We start from the raw sequence: 15,508 nt of genomic DNA on the forward strand, positions 1-15,508 counted from the left end.
GTATGGTGGCTATCTTTATTGTAAGGAGAGACTAACTGAGCCTAGGAATCAAAGGAGTTGTGTGCAGTATTATGCATCCCATTACACTGAGGTTACTCTTGGTGACATTGTTGAAAAAAACACCGAGCATAACCACTCTGCAATTGAGATTTAGGTTAGAGAGAACATCCAGCAAATCAAAACTTTGGCATCCACATTCAATGAACCCTGTGGCTCAGTTTTGAGGGAGGTATCACCACACATTCCAATGAATGTATCAAGTTCTAAATCCACAATTCCTAATCTCAGCAGAATTATACAAATGGAAAAACAGGCAAATCACCCACAACGATTAACACCCCAGACCTACTCTGACATTAACATTCCCATTGAACATACTGTAACCTTTACTAATGAACACTCCGAACAATCTACCATTCCCTTAGTTTTATTCTGTAAATTTTACATAGAGTTAAGGAAAATGTGGATAATTCCAATTTTAAAACAACAGGGGTTGAGGCAATGTCGTCCAGTGTTAATTAAACTTCAGTTTTTGGAGAACAAACACATAGCCTGGAGGGTAGCTATGTTTTTGAAGAAGGTGCTCCACCTAAGGGAAAGTATTATTAAGAATGTATAAGTAAAAGGGGCACTCATCCCCTTTTTAGATAGCTCATATCACTGCTGTGTTATTTATTCTTCTTGTTTTAACTTGTTTTATTGTAGTCACCTGACAATTGTATTTATTCTGTGTAATTTAATGATGAATATGGTAGATTTTTGTGTTTGCTTTTATGATTATTAAAAAATGAGTCAAATAAAGCTTTCCTTGACTCGACTACTGTAACCTTTACTAATGAACCCCTCCTTTTGCATGACAACAAAAATCCTCGGAAAAGGATACTAATCTTTAGCACGCCCAATACCCTTGCATAATAGTGATAGTCAGATGAGGGATGGGACCTTTAAAACCACACTCCATCCATTCACCCAAATATACACTATTCATGCTAATATCACCAACACTGCAGTTCATTTAGTATACGTTTACACTGTTTATGCTCTAATAAGCATATTTCAACATAGACTAATGTTTTACAGTTGTAAAATCAAAAACACTCAATAAATGTCCTAGAAAAGTGATAACTTATTTTGAATTACCAATGAATAACCCCATTTTGAAATTATATCCCCATACCCATGGATTCAAGGATTTCTTTCCACTTTACACAGGTCTATTGGAGAAAATCCCAAAAACATTTTAGTTGAGGATTACATTTCAGACAGTAAACTGCAGAATGAACTGAAGAAACTAACTGCATTATGATTTGTACCTTCTGACAGTGTGGATTAATTCTACACATCAATTACTGAAGCTGAGTATTTTACAACATACTAAGACAAACTGGCTCCCTTACTAAATTAATTTGAGGACACATGGATTGGTAATCTAAGCAGGACAAACTGCAGGAGGAAGCCAAGGTTCCCGGTTGAATGGTGGAACTGTTACACAACCTGCTTCAAGGGAGGTGCAAAGACTAAAAGTAATAGAGGAATGGCATCTCCTTCAACAAATCAATCAGAAAACCTCACCCAAACGTTTGGCATTTCTTAGAACTTTTGAGGAAGGAGCAACGTTTCCTAGAAATAAGAATGGCACAATCGCTGAAAGGTAGTCTGATCCCACATGTTTCAAAAAGAACAAAAGAAATGTCAGAGCGACTATTGGGTCAATTTCAACAATTTTTGTTGATGGTGGCTTCAACAGCTGTTGACAGAGGCTGACCGAGTCAGCGCGAGTGGTGAGAGACCACCTAAGGCACCGTGATCGGTGCTTTAGTGTATTACGGATTACCGTATTTCTGTATAACAGAGTACCTGATTGTCGTATTACACATTGCATCATTTCTGCATAACGAATTACCGGATTAGTGTATTACGCATTGCATTATTCCTGCATAACGAAATACCTGATTAGTGTACTACGCATGGCATTATTCCTGCATAACGAACTACTTGATTGTCGTATGACACATTGCACTATTCCTGCATAACAAACTACCTGATTAGTGTATTACACATTGCAATATTTCTGCCTAACGAAGTACCTGATTGTTGCGTTACGCATTGCATTATTTCTACATTGCAAGGTGCCCGATTGTTGCGTTATGTATTGCATTACTTTTCCATTGCAAAGTGCCTGATTATAGCATTACGAACTACAGAACATTGTATTAGGACTACAGTGGAATGTTTAGAAGTGCTTATTGATACCGCCAGAACTTACAAGGGCTGGCTGACCTAACCACCATCCAGGAGGAATATTACCAATACACATAAGTTGGATTTATATCATGTGGTCTTATCGTATATCTTTTTATATAAAATGTATACTCATTTTTATAAAACTCGTGTGGAGTCCATTTGTGGTGTCATCATTGGGTTGCTGTGAGCTTGGTTGCAAATACTTTACACATTGGCCTTGAAAATAAGCCTGGCTGCTCGTGCCAAGCTACCAAGGGGGTGAGTGGGGGCTATCTCAGAAGGTGTCCTTCCTTTCACTGACGTGGAGACGCAGGTCCTATATGGCCTAAGGTACCTACCTCAGCCAACCAGGGATCCGGGGACCAACAATTGTTCAGACAACAATAGTATTTGATCCATATGCTTTGAAGTGATGTCCCAAATCCAATGGTTCACATAGTCTAAATATTTTGTTTGAACCAAACATCAAGAAAAAAATTCAAAATGTCACCAAATTCCTATACTTGATCCAAGGCATCCATTTTGTTCTCACTCCTACATGTTTTTGGTGGCATTAACACAATATGCAAAGTTTTCAAAAACACGTTGCAAAGACTGTTTAAAAGAAAATTATTTTCCCATTTTGGTTTAAAATAAATCCTATTCATTCTTGAAATTAGTTTTTTAAAGCAAATAATGAAAAACAATCAAGCTGACGTGGGCCTACTACTGTTAGCTGCAGAGGAATGAAAAAACATGCAAAACATACATCTTACTAACATGGATCTAACTTCCTTCCTCCTCTCACCTTACACCCATAATCTGCATAATAAATTAAATTTGACTTACCTTACAACAGCTGTTCTTTGCTTCTGATCTTGACCACAATTCTCCTCAGACTGTAGATACAGACACACAACCGTATTTGCGAAACCTGAAAGGAAAAGGGAAAAAAGGATAATTTCTCCCATTTAACTCAATTGAAAAGCATGGGAAAGTTCTTTTAAAAATTGTTTACAAAATGTTAATACATTTTTTTAAAGAAATTTATTTTTCTAAAATAATGTAAACTATATAAGATTTTTTGAATTTTTTCATGAATGTTAATTTTTTTTAAATAAACAGTTATATTTATATGTTTAATCTGTTTTTTTTTTAAATTATTTTTATTAAGCATACAGTCGATCCATCGATATCAGCAAACAATAGCAAGTAGATGCATTTTGGCAACATTAGAAACAAGCGGTACCGTAGCACATAGACATGGAATAGTTTGTATTCATAGCACTAAGTGCCTTTTTCCCCACACCCACTGGCGCAAAGGTCAGTGTCAGATCTGCCTATCCTATGGGTGGAGTGTTCTGGGGGTGTATGACCTGTGGAAGACTTGGAGTGGAATTAGCCTGAATCTTGCCCGTATGGCTACTTCTCTAGGACTCTGGATCGCTTCCTGCCAATCATCTTCCTCCAGTACTCCCAAGTCCGATTCCCAGGCTTCTCTCAGCTTGCCTACAGGGTCTGGGAGATTGTTCTTTAACTTCCAGTATAAGGGAAACCGCTCTCTCAGTCATGGGGTGAATAGCAACTGATCTTCCAGTGGGGAGTAGTCGGGCAACTCCCCTTCAGGCACTTGGCATAACAGCGCATGCCTCAATTGCATATATGGAAACTGCTCTCCATTTGCCATTTGATATTCTCTTTGGAGATCCACAAACGTGATCATGGTCCCGTTCCGCCATATATCCCCCAGGGTTTCAATGCCATTAAGGCTCCATCTATGGAATCCCTGTAGGTGTCCCACTTCACTCAGAGCATCACTTACCCATAGTGGCATTCGTTATGTTAATTTAGAGTCCCACCCCAGTAGCTTAGTGCCTGCATGCCACGTGCTGACCGTTTGAGTGTGAGGAGGTATAGCTCTCCCTCTTTTTCTACAGTGCAGGAGCACCAAATACCCACTGTTCACCATTGCATGTAAATAGACTCTGTATGTCGGTACAATGTGGGGTGTGAAAGCCCAGCCCTTAATGTTAATTAGCTGGGCCATCAGGTAGTAGCTACGAATGTCCAGGACCGCTAATCCACCCTCGTAAACCTCCTGTTGTACTGTACGTGAAGCCACTCGTGGCTTGCCACCCTCCCACAAGAGGCTACGCTGTTCCCCCTCGATTGCCTGGAAAAAGATATCTGGGATTTTGTGGGGGGTGTTTTGTTGTGGATAAAGTAGTCACAGTAGGGCCATCATTTTAAACAACACACCCTGCCCATGAGGGAAATCGGTAGCCGCCGCTAGTGCGTCACATCTCTCCCCCGTTTCGCCAGCTGGGAGTGGATATTTAATGTTATGACGTCTTCTGTTGATGTTGTGATCCATATGCCTAAGTATTTAAATTTATTGTGTTAGGGCCGCACAGTTATCCATAAGAGGCGGGAGTTCACCAGTGAGATTAAAAACAAGAGATTTATCCCAGCTTATCCGGAGTATGTACCAAGAATCCGGAGTATGTTAATGAGTCTGTGGAATGTCTGCCTTGGTCTATGTGCGTATAGTACATCGCCAGCATATAGTTAAATATGCTCCTCCCACCCTCCCCCAACATCAATACCTCAGACTAAGGGGTCTCCTCTGATCCAAGCCGCAAGTGGGTCCAATGCCAGTGCGAAGATCATTGGGGATAGTGGGCACCCCTGTTGCATGCCCCCGTGTAGTGTGAACAATTTTGACACTGACCCATTCACCCAAACGTGGGCCCTTGGATCACAATAGAGGAGGCAGACCCACATGCAAAAATGTGGTCCAAGGCCCAGCCTGGAATGGACCGCTTGCAAATATGGCCATTCAATGCTATTGAATGCCATATTGGCATCTAGTGACAGTAGTGCTGCAGGTTCAGTTGGGTTCGCAGCCTTATCAGGCATTACACCATATAGTTGTCCCTAAGATTCAACCTGGTGCTTCCATGGGGCATGAATCCAGTTTGATCCAGATGTACAATGGTAGAGAAAATGGGGCTAAGCCGGTTTGCCAGCAGCTTCGCCAGGATCTTTGTTTCAAAATTCAGTAGGAAAATGGGCCGATAGGAACCACACCGCTCTGGGGGTTTGTCTTTCCTTGGGATGACCACAATTGTAGCTATTCTCAAATCTACCGGCAGGGCTCAGTGTTCTCATGCAGAATAGAATGTATCTAACATCGGTTGCACCACCCCAGTTGCCACACATTTAAATAATTCTGCAGGATGTCCATTTGGGCCCACAGCCCTTCCAAACTGTAGATACCCAATGGCCTCCTCCACCTCCTCCTTTGTCAAGTCTTGAGCTACGGCTTCTCTGTCTTCTGTAGAGATTGTTGACAGGGAGATGTCCCTAAGCAATTCCACACATTCTTCTTTCATCCTGTTTGTTGCTGATTGATACAGCGCCTCATAGTAAGTTGCAAAGGCCTAGGCTATATCTGCCCCAGAACTTGATAGCGCACCATCATCCTCTCGGATCTCTGCGACCCAGTTCTGTTCTGTCTCTCCTCATCAACCATGCAATAAGCCTATTGGCCTTGTCCCCTAGGTTGTACAAATGCCTCTGCACAGCTACTGCATGTTGTCTAGCTGCATTATTCTCTAGATCTGTAAGCGCCGTTTGCTTAAATTATATTCTATGTCTAAGGGCAGGGTCATCCGACCCTTTGTATTGTATAGCTCGATCAAGGGTTTCAATTTTGTTTTCTAATTCCGTGTATCTGAGATGCCTTTCCTTCCTCTGACCCCCTGCCACTGCCTGTAAGTAATTTTAATATGCATGATTAATTAAAACATTTGCAAACATGTAACAATAAAAGGTTTCTTATTCACAATTCAGTAAGTAAAAGTGTATTAAAAAACTATTGTTAAACGTTGCTTAAAATTTCACAATTGGGCATTATGCTCGTCAGTAACTCTAAAGTGCTTGTGCGTCAGAAAAAGCTAGGCTGGCAGTACTTTTCCTGAATTGTGCAGCCCTCCTCATACAGCATAATAAAGTGCATTGTTTTGCGTATGTAGCCATCCTTGGTTTAAAGTGCCAGTGCGACTGTAAGGTGCTGTAAGCTTTTTGGGTCTAGCATCAAAGGGTGCCCGGTTCAGCTACATGTTATGGCCAGTGTCTGCATGCGGCCAGTTTTTGAGTCTCTTAGTTACGGTCTCAATTTTGTTTGCGAGTAGGCAGTATAGCTGTACCGCGGCTGGGTGAAGCACAACTTTACTGGCTGCCTGCAAGTCTGGGTGCCATGCCGCTTGAAAAATGGTTGCAATAAAGTGCTTCTTATGTCTTTTAACTTAGGGCAGATGCAAATGACATGGATGCTATCCGCCTGAACTCTTCCACATAGGCGACAGGGCTGCGGCCCTCCTCTCCTTTCTCACGGTGGAAGATATGGGATGATTGTAATAACACCTACTCGTAACTTTAAAAAGTTTTCCTTTGTCCTCATTTTAAATTCTATTTTCGAGTAAGATTGCGGTTTGAGTATTTCGTAGTCACTGAGCCCTATCGAGCCATGTACCCTTTCAGCAAGCGTTTCCTTGTCTTCTAAGACAGATACCATTTGTGTCGATTTTCTTTTTAAGGATAGATGGTCTGTTGGGGTTCCCAAAAGATCCGACAATCCCAGTAACTTAAGGGAGTCATACAAATATTCCCCGGCTGTCGATTTTTCATGGCGAAGCAACTCGATCCAAAGATGGAAATTTAGCGATCCAGCCTCGGCACTACGGAGCTTGTGCCAACTTTTTACGTACGCGCCCCTTCTTTCCACCGATTGTTTTTGGAGCCCAAATTCTAGTCGTATTTGGGCAGTGGAAATCATTTTGGGAAATGAAAAATTGCTCTGTAAGAATTAGCTATGACCATGTCCAGAGCTGCAGCATCTTTAAGATATTCTCTCCCATATGTTATTGTACGCTGCAATTTTGCACCCAGTACCTGTAGCAAGAGATCGAGTGTTAGGTCAGGCAACATTTTCCTCAGTGGTTTCATCACTAGGTAAGTCATAATTCCCTTTCTCTGCAGAGACTCCAGCTGGGGAAAAAAATGAACTTTTGTGGTCCAGAATAATTACAAGAGATTTGTAGTTGGTTAGCTGGTCCAGACATTGCCCGTCTAAATACCAGATGATTGTTTTCTTATTATGGTAATTTACTGCCATCATTTTAGTTTTCTTTAGATTCATTTGTAGGGCGTTCCATTGTGAGAAGCGGTTTGTCATATTCAAGAGATGTTGAAGACTGATGGGGGTCTGACTTATCAGCACTAAGTCATCTGTGTAGAACAGATTTGACAAGAACATGTTTCCCACTTTTGGAGCATGTGACGTGCTCCTGTCCTGTTCCCCTGGGAGGTCAGCTAGGAAAAGGTTGAAAAGTAGGGGCACTAGGACGCACCCTTGCTTTAGGTCATGATTCATTTGGAGAGGTGGGTCCCTGCACCTAGTTTAATCCTGATTCAAGTGTCCGTATGTAATAGTTTGAGCCAGTCCAGGAGGGGTTTTGGGATCCCCCAAGTTTCCAGTTTTTGCCAAAGTTTGGCTCGGTCAACATGGTTGAAGGCAGCAGTATAGTCAATAAAACAAAGATATACGAGAGTGTTTGTCTCTTTAGCTGCATCCATTAACAAGGCTAATGCCATGATGTTGGTTGTGGTTCCTTGTCCTCGGCAGAACCCAGTTTGGGTTATTGGGATAATCGAATTTTCGGATGCCCAAAATGTTAGTTCATCCTAGATTGTTCCCGCGTAGTACTTTGCCTCTACGTCAATGTGAGCGATTCGTCAATAGTTAACTGGAGCTTTCCTGTCACCCTGTTTAAAAATTGGACTGATGATTGATCCTTCCCAGGACTCCGGGATTGTTGTTGCGCAGTTTAGGTCATATAAACTAGTGATAGGCCTTGGCTCCGCATTGTCTTTATGCAGGTTTGGGGGATGCGTTGGGACCTGGGGCACCTGCAAGTCTGCCCCTGGCTATTTGCCTCTTTTCTGAGTTGCTGTTGGACCATAGCGTTCCTCTTTGATGGAGGATAAGCGGTCTAAGCCTTCTGCCTGATCAACCCCCTGATGATGTTGCGTTTTCCTGTTAGAGTCATGTTGCTCTGCTAGAGTGGGGTTGTGCGTTGTTTCTTTCCTGTTAATGTCGCTTCTATCTCTTCTCGCATTCCACATTTCCTTTCTTCATCCTTTTGTGCTTTATATTTTAAGTTTTTGAAGAGGTAATCTACCCAGACTACCTCTGTTATTTTAGAGTTTATTCCAGGATGATGTGGTTGCTTGATTCTGTTGATTGTTTGCCAAAACTTGGCGCTGTTTTTTTTGTTTGGCTTCATGAAGTAACTTGGCCCATAGTTTGTCATTCTTTGATCTTTTTTTTCCCATTTCTTTCTTTTTATTAGTGCGTTCACTTTCTGGAGGATGCATTGCAGGTCCAGTTTTTGTGGAGTTTTACAAAGCCGCCTTAGTGTTTGGTTATGGTACGTTTTAGGTTTTTTGATTCTGGGCTGGTTGTCAGTCTTGTTAAGGTTTCCTTCAATTGTCCTAATTTTGTCCCTGTCGTGAGTTTCCCACCAAGGGTCGTAATGAAGCTTTCCCATGCTTTCACTGGTTGGGTTGGTGTATCTTTCCCTTGATTATATAATGTTTTAGCAGTGGCTGATGTTGCTATGGTTACACCTTATTCGCTTGAGATTTGAGGCCCCTTCTATGTTGATGGCTTTGCATGCCTCTAGCATGAGGGCTGTGTTAGCCTTTAACGTCACTTCCTGGGGAGGGTTAGTACAGTGTTCGTTGTTGCCCATTCTGAAGGTAGTGATTTTATTGAACAGGGTTAGGGTTATAAATGTAAAATCTAGATAAGAGGTTTTTGATGAATGAAACGTGGCAGGCGGTGGATTATCCCCCTGAAGGCGGCCGTTCAGTGCTCATAAGTTTAGATGTTCAAGGTGCTGAAGAAGGTGCTTTGAGCATCTAGTTGGTTTCTCAATTTTTGTCGGACCCTGATTCGGTATTCCCCATGCGACAGTAAGGTCTTGCGCAGGGTCATCAACTGGTCTGGACCCTAGAAGATGTAGGTTAAAGTCACCTGCCAGAATGATGTGATCAGTGTCTTGCTCTTCCATAACCCATTTTATTTTGTTGATTAGCTCTTTAGCGGCTTTTAGTTTTTGATTCGGGTGCACGTAGGTGGTAATTATTATAACTTCTTGGCGTTCCTTGTTAAACTTGAGCGTTATCATAGCCTGAATGGCGCTTGGAGCTGCAATTCGGGCCTCTATAGGTAAGATTTCTCCGATTGTGGTTGTTGAGACCAGTATCATTAATCCCCCCCAAGCGATGACCAAAGTAAGATCCCTTTGTAGCTGGAACGAAGTGGGAGGTGTATCCCTGAAGCTCAAAAGCCTGGTCTGCCCAGGTTTCCTGGAGCAGTATCATGTCAAATGTTTTTAGGTAATTTAATACCTTAAGCTCCTCAGTTTTACTAGCTAGGCTATTGATGTTCCAGATGCACATGCTGGTTTTGCCTTGCTCCACTGGGGCTGTCAGTGGGCTGCACATCCCTTTGGGCTGCACATCCGTGTAGGTATCCCCTGGCCACCACTTTATATGCCTCCCACAAAGTGCACAGCGATTCTACCATCCCTGAGTTTTCATTGAAATAGTGCTATGTTTGTTCTCTAAACATGTCTTAGAGATCCCCATCTTTAAACTGCCACTCAGATATACATGGTGGAAGGGTATGGTCCCTCTCAGGGCCCTGTAGCTACACCTTGACTGGCAAATGATCGGATATGCCCCTTGCTTTGAGTTGGGCCCCACAAAAGTGTACCACGTACATGTATTGTGCAAAGCGGTAGTCTAGACCTGCTTCGCTGCAGTGATATGTGCATATTGCCTCGTGGTCGGATTGTGAAGTCTTCAGAGATCCAAGAGCCCCCTTGCTTCTGTGAAAGCCCTGAGGGGATACGTGAAAGCCCTGAGGGGATCCATCCCCCCCCCCCCAGCAGACATTCCAGTTCTGTCCAGCTCCGGTGCAATTACCAAGTTCATGTCCCCCCAAAATAAGCACTCAGGGGGTATGTCTAGTAGGGTTGCGCTCAGCTCTGGGAGGGTCCCCCAATGTAGCCCTAGTGGTATGTATGCAGAGCATAGGTTTAGGTTCTGGCCCTCCCACGTCCCAGTTAGGGCCACAAGCCCACCTAAGGGGTCTTCTCACAGGCGGTTTACTATTAGAGGTATTACATTTTTGGCCAGTATCGCCACTCCCCTGAAACTTGATGTAAAACTTGCAAGGGCCAGAAGGGTATATCTAAATTTGTTCAGTGCTAAATAATGATTGTGTCTCAAATGTATGTCTTGTAGAAAGACTAGATCAGGGAAGTGACGACGTTGGTACTCCAAGACCATGGTCTGTTTGATTTTGACTCCCATCCCATTGACATTCCAAGTCAGGATTTTCATTGTAGCTGTAGCGCCATAGCGTGGTCATGTGAATATGGGCCCAGCTCCATTTCCCACCTCCCTCTAATTCAAAGATTGGATCGTGGAAGTTACATATTGAACAAAACCATAAACTTTTTTGCTCTACTCCCTTAATGTAAACCCTTCACCCTGCCACCCTGCACTTTATGTTCATAACTAACCACTTCCCTAATTTGCAGAGCACCTGTCGTCCAGTTAGAACCATTAACCTATAATCAGGGGTTGGCCAGTGCCACCACTTACTTACAAACAGCCGTCCGCCCGAACTCCTTACAAAAGCTTCAAGATATGCCCTTTTTAAGTGTCAGGGTCTTGGCCCCCATTAAGTGTTGTCCTTTTGTGTAAAATGAGCCTTAAGTACCTGCAGTAGTCTATGTCTCTCGCTGCTCTGGGCTCGAACTCCGGCCTCACCACCCCACCACAAAGGGTTTCCTTGCAATCTCCCCACCCCCACACCAGAATTATCCAGGTTCAAGGGATCAGTCTTCACACAGCGGTCTTCCTCCGCTTCATCAGTGCTTGTTCCCTGTGGGGAAGCCTCTCTCAGGTCTTTGCAGTCTCTTCTATTCTGAGGTTGTTGTTTGGCTTTCTGCCACCCTTCCAGCCATTCCCACTCCTGATCGTGCGCCGTGAAGTACCATGACTTGCCATTTTCCAGTACCCTCAACTTGGATGGGAATAGCATCATATATTGGAGGTTCTCTTTTGACGTCGTCAAACGTGTGTTGCTGTCGCTGAACCATTAGGGTAAAGTCCAGAAACAAGCGGATCGCCCTTTAGCAGGGCCGCTTGTAGGATGACGTCGCGATCCCCGTAGTTTAGGATCTGCACGATAATGGTTCTTGATGGGGCCCCTGGCTTCGGTGGTAGCACTGAAGCTCTGTGCACCCTTTCCACTGAAAGGAAGGTAGAGAGATGCTTGGGCTGGAGGTGCTGGAGTATAAGGTCATCTAAGAATAAGTCCACATTGGGGCCTTCTGCCTCTTCGGGCACCCCCACAACCCTGATGTTGTTTCTTCTGGCCCTTCCTTCCTGATCTTCCAGCTTTGCCGTCATTATCTTATGGTGGTGGTTGAGTTTTTGTATCTGATCTTCCAACTTTCTGGTGGTGGATTGTTGGTCCTTAATGTTAGTTTCTGCCACCCCAACCTTTTCCGCAGTCTTGTTCATGTCTGCCCGTAGTAGATTGACCTCAATTGTAACCTTGCCCATTTTAGATTCCAGGGTCATTCCCAGCACCTGGATGGCCATCATGATGACCCCCAGGGAGGGCTCCGTCCTCTCCTGGCTTCCGGTTGCCTCTGCGTTCTCAGCCATTGTATGTCTGTGCACCGCATACTTGTCTAGTTTGTTGGTCTGAGATGGGGGGATACCTTTGGGCTGTTTTACTTCTGCCTGTGGGGGGGGGGGGGGAGGAGAAGAGAAAGCAACGGTCCCCACACTCCTTGGTCCAACCTCACTCTCCTACTCTCTTGTCCTTTTCACCACTGGCGCCAGCTCAGAGGTCACAGAGGGTGAGCATCACCGACAACCCCCGGAAATGCCCCAGAGCAGGCCCAATTGTTATGACTCCTTGACTGTTAGGTAAGGCTGCTTATGATATGGTTTATTTTGGATAAATACACCTCATTGAATGTTTAGGACGTACGGACAAGAGAACCTTGCTGTACCGATTGAAGAAAACTTGATTTGAAAAGAAGAAGAATAAACTTATGGACATTGAAATGTATTTATGTGATATTACACAATTGTGTGCTCGGGGAGGGTATTTGGTTTAATTTGTTATGACTCCTTGCAGCCGTGCACAGCACTCATACTTGCTGTGCCGTGCATGTTCCTCACGGGGTCTGTGCCTCCCGATTAGTCAATTCCACCCGGACTCTAGGATCATGTGTTCTCCCCCAGCACCAGTGGGCTCACCTATTCCTAATGCCTACTCCACCCTGTACTATTTTAGTATGCCTCCTGGTGTGGTCTGCTGCCCCAGGAGCCCCACCAATACCAATCGTCTCTCTCTCACTCACGGCAATTGAGGGGCAGGGACTGGCTTCCAGGATGTGTCTTTTCCCTCACCGGGGGGGGGGGCACCTCACTGACGAAAGCCACACCCTGTTTTGTCGGAATCCCACAGGCTTACAGTCCATCAGGCTCTGATGTTAGCGGGCCTCCTGGAGTGCCACCCAGCTGTTTTCTCCACTCACTGCAGCGACTGGGGTGGTCTCTGGACACAGGCTCAAATCAATGATTTCCGTGGGGACACCCCTGAGGCACAGGCGAGTAGGTGAGTCTGCAGCTTCTTGCTGCTGCCATGGAGCCAAGCCCTCGTACCATAGTCCCCAGGGGCCACGGGCCCCCATGAGCACCACTCGGAACTCCCCACTAGCTCCGGTCACGGGCCACTGTAGCACGGGCACCTTCGGGGTTTCCTGGACACTGGGGTAAGGCGGATTATGCCAGGGTATTACAGAGGATGGGAGGGCAGCCGCAGAGCTCTTCTATGCGGCCAGCTTGGCCGGCGCAAGACCACGCCCACCATGCATAATCGTTTTTTAAACATTTCAATATATTTTTCCCACATCTAAAAGCGTGTTTTTTATTTACAGATTATTTAACTATTACATCGGAATTATATCCCCCCCCAAGCTAAACACCTTTTTTAAATGTATAATTTATTACTTGGGTATTAAAATGTATACCAGAGTACTGATATATACTCCACTACCCAAAAACACTATTTCCTCATACCCCACACCAGAGGTTGGGTGTTACAGATCCAAGAGTATTTTTGGGACTTTATCTAAAGTAATATTATCATTAACATTTCAAATAAATAAATACCCAAGTATGGTAATTAATACCTGAGTAGTAATATACTCACCCAACCAAAACCTATATTTCCCTCACATGCAGTGCGAGGTATGCACCCAGGAGTAATTATTTCTAATTTATCAAAAAAAAAAGATATCATACATTTAAATTCATCAATACCTAGGTATTAAAATTAATACCTAAATATTAATTCACTACCCCACCCAATATCCTACACATTTCATACCAGAGGGTTGGTGTTACACCCTTAACTAAATATAAATAAAATATAATAAATTAATACCCAGGTCTTAAAATGAAAACCTGAGAATTAAATTCCTGACATCTGTTCTCTGTGTACCTTTCTGGAATCATTTGACCAACAGTGCGACATAGGAGGGTCATCAGCATGCAGACAAGGAGAGTACGTGCACATGAAAAGAGACAATGCTCATCTGAGGTGAAGATAATGGAGGAGGATAGGCCCCTTCCATATAAAGACCCTTTCCAGAAAAAGGAAGTTGCAGCATTGACAGCTAGATATGCACCAGACTAAAAATGCTCCTCCTAAACAGGAGTTGGGCAGTGACACTCCTTGACAGTGCAGCAGAGGTCACCATAATTACCGTATTGGGAGCCGTGGTGGGGGGGTAGCTATTATCTATAAAACCCCCCTCCGGTGCTCTTTGTTACCAATAAACGACCTTGACGGAGCCGAAGGGCTAGGGTTCTTTATTTCTGTTTCAGCACAGCAATCTGTTGCAGGTATACTTCTCTATAGACCACAGGGACCGGTGGGCCATTTTCTTGAATCTGTCACCATGGCTACTGCCCCCATTGCCGCCAGATATAAACACTGTATGGTCCTTGGTGATTTTAATTTACACTTTGATCTAGACACGGACATGGAGGCCAAAAAACTTTGCGAATCATTTATAATTTTTGATATGCCTCCTTTTGTTTTTTCCCCAACGCATGATAGAGGCCATACACTAGATGAATCTTTTTCGTCTCAGAATATTGAACTTGACAGTCCCTTAGCTCTGACTTGGTCAGACCATTGCCTGCTCACTTTTTGGGTGCATGTAGAAGGTCACATGACCGGGGCACTGTCTAGCTCTCAATCTAAGGAAACCAGATCGTTTAAAAATATTACTCCCATAGCCTTAAAGGAGATTTTAATTGATCATCTATTTTGGCGGTTAGCCTTCTCGAGGATGCAGCATCTTCCCTTGATGATTGGTTACATACGTGGACACTCCACTTGGCACCTCGTAAAATACCCAGGGACACACGGAATAGTCCCTCGGCTCCCTGGTTCTCAGCGGAACTTAAGCAAAAAGTAAGTAAGTAAAAAAAGCCTGTAAATGTTTGGAGCGCTCATGGAGGAAAGAATATCTCCCCCAGAGTAAGCTCCTTTATAAGCAGGCTTTGAAAGACCACTTCTCGAAAGTACGTAATGAGAAGAAAAAGTTCTTAGGAAACAAAATTGAATCCGCAAATAACTGTAGTAAGGCTCTTTTTAAAGTAGTGAAGGAGTTTGTTACCCCTACTGTTACCCAGAATCCATTTACTCCCACTGCCATATGGACGGCCAACATTGCTACTTTCTTTTACAACAAGATCAAGTCCATCCAGGACTCTTTTGCTGTATCCCCCCAATCTATGTCTGAGAGCGCCTCTGATTTCTATGACAACTCTCAGACGGACATTTTGGAAGAATTTCCACCTATATCCTTGGATGTTTCCCTATCCATTATGAGAACACTAAAATCGGGTTCACCGTCCGACCCGTGTCCTGCTAAGATACTAGCATCAATTGCAGATGTTGTGAACCCGACCGTCAACCATGTGATGAATTTGGCATTAAGTACTGGAACTGTCCCGGCGAATTGGAAACGTGGCTTGATACTCCCCCTTTTGAAAAAACCTACGGCTGATCCTGCAGTCACTAACAACTATAGGCCCATTACGCTGC

At 43.8% G+C, this 15,508-nt stretch overlaps 1 long non-coding RNA gene across 7 annotated transcripts in view; it reads right to left on the reverse strand.

Annotated features, from left to right (window-relative positions):
• Window positions 1-15,508, reverse strand: part of LOC146812329 (uncharacterized) — a 431,626-nt gene that overhangs the window by 122,086 nt on the left and 294,032 nt on the right. For all 7 annotated transcript variants that reach the window (XR_014965917.1, XR_014965914.1, XR_014965919.1 and 4 more), the window contains one exon: window positions 3,073-3,157. This is a non-coding gene — a long non-coding RNA (uncharacterized LOC146812329). The remainder of the gene's footprint in view (window positions 1-3,072; window positions 3,158-15,508) is intronic.

Source organism: Triturus cristatus, chromosome 7 (assembly GCF_964204655.1).
Source record: "Triturus cristatus chromosome 7, aTriCri1.1, whole genome shotgun sequence".
Taxonomy (NCBI): domain Eukaryota; kingdom Metazoa; phylum Chordata; class Amphibia; order Caudata; family Salamandridae; genus Triturus; species Triturus cristatus.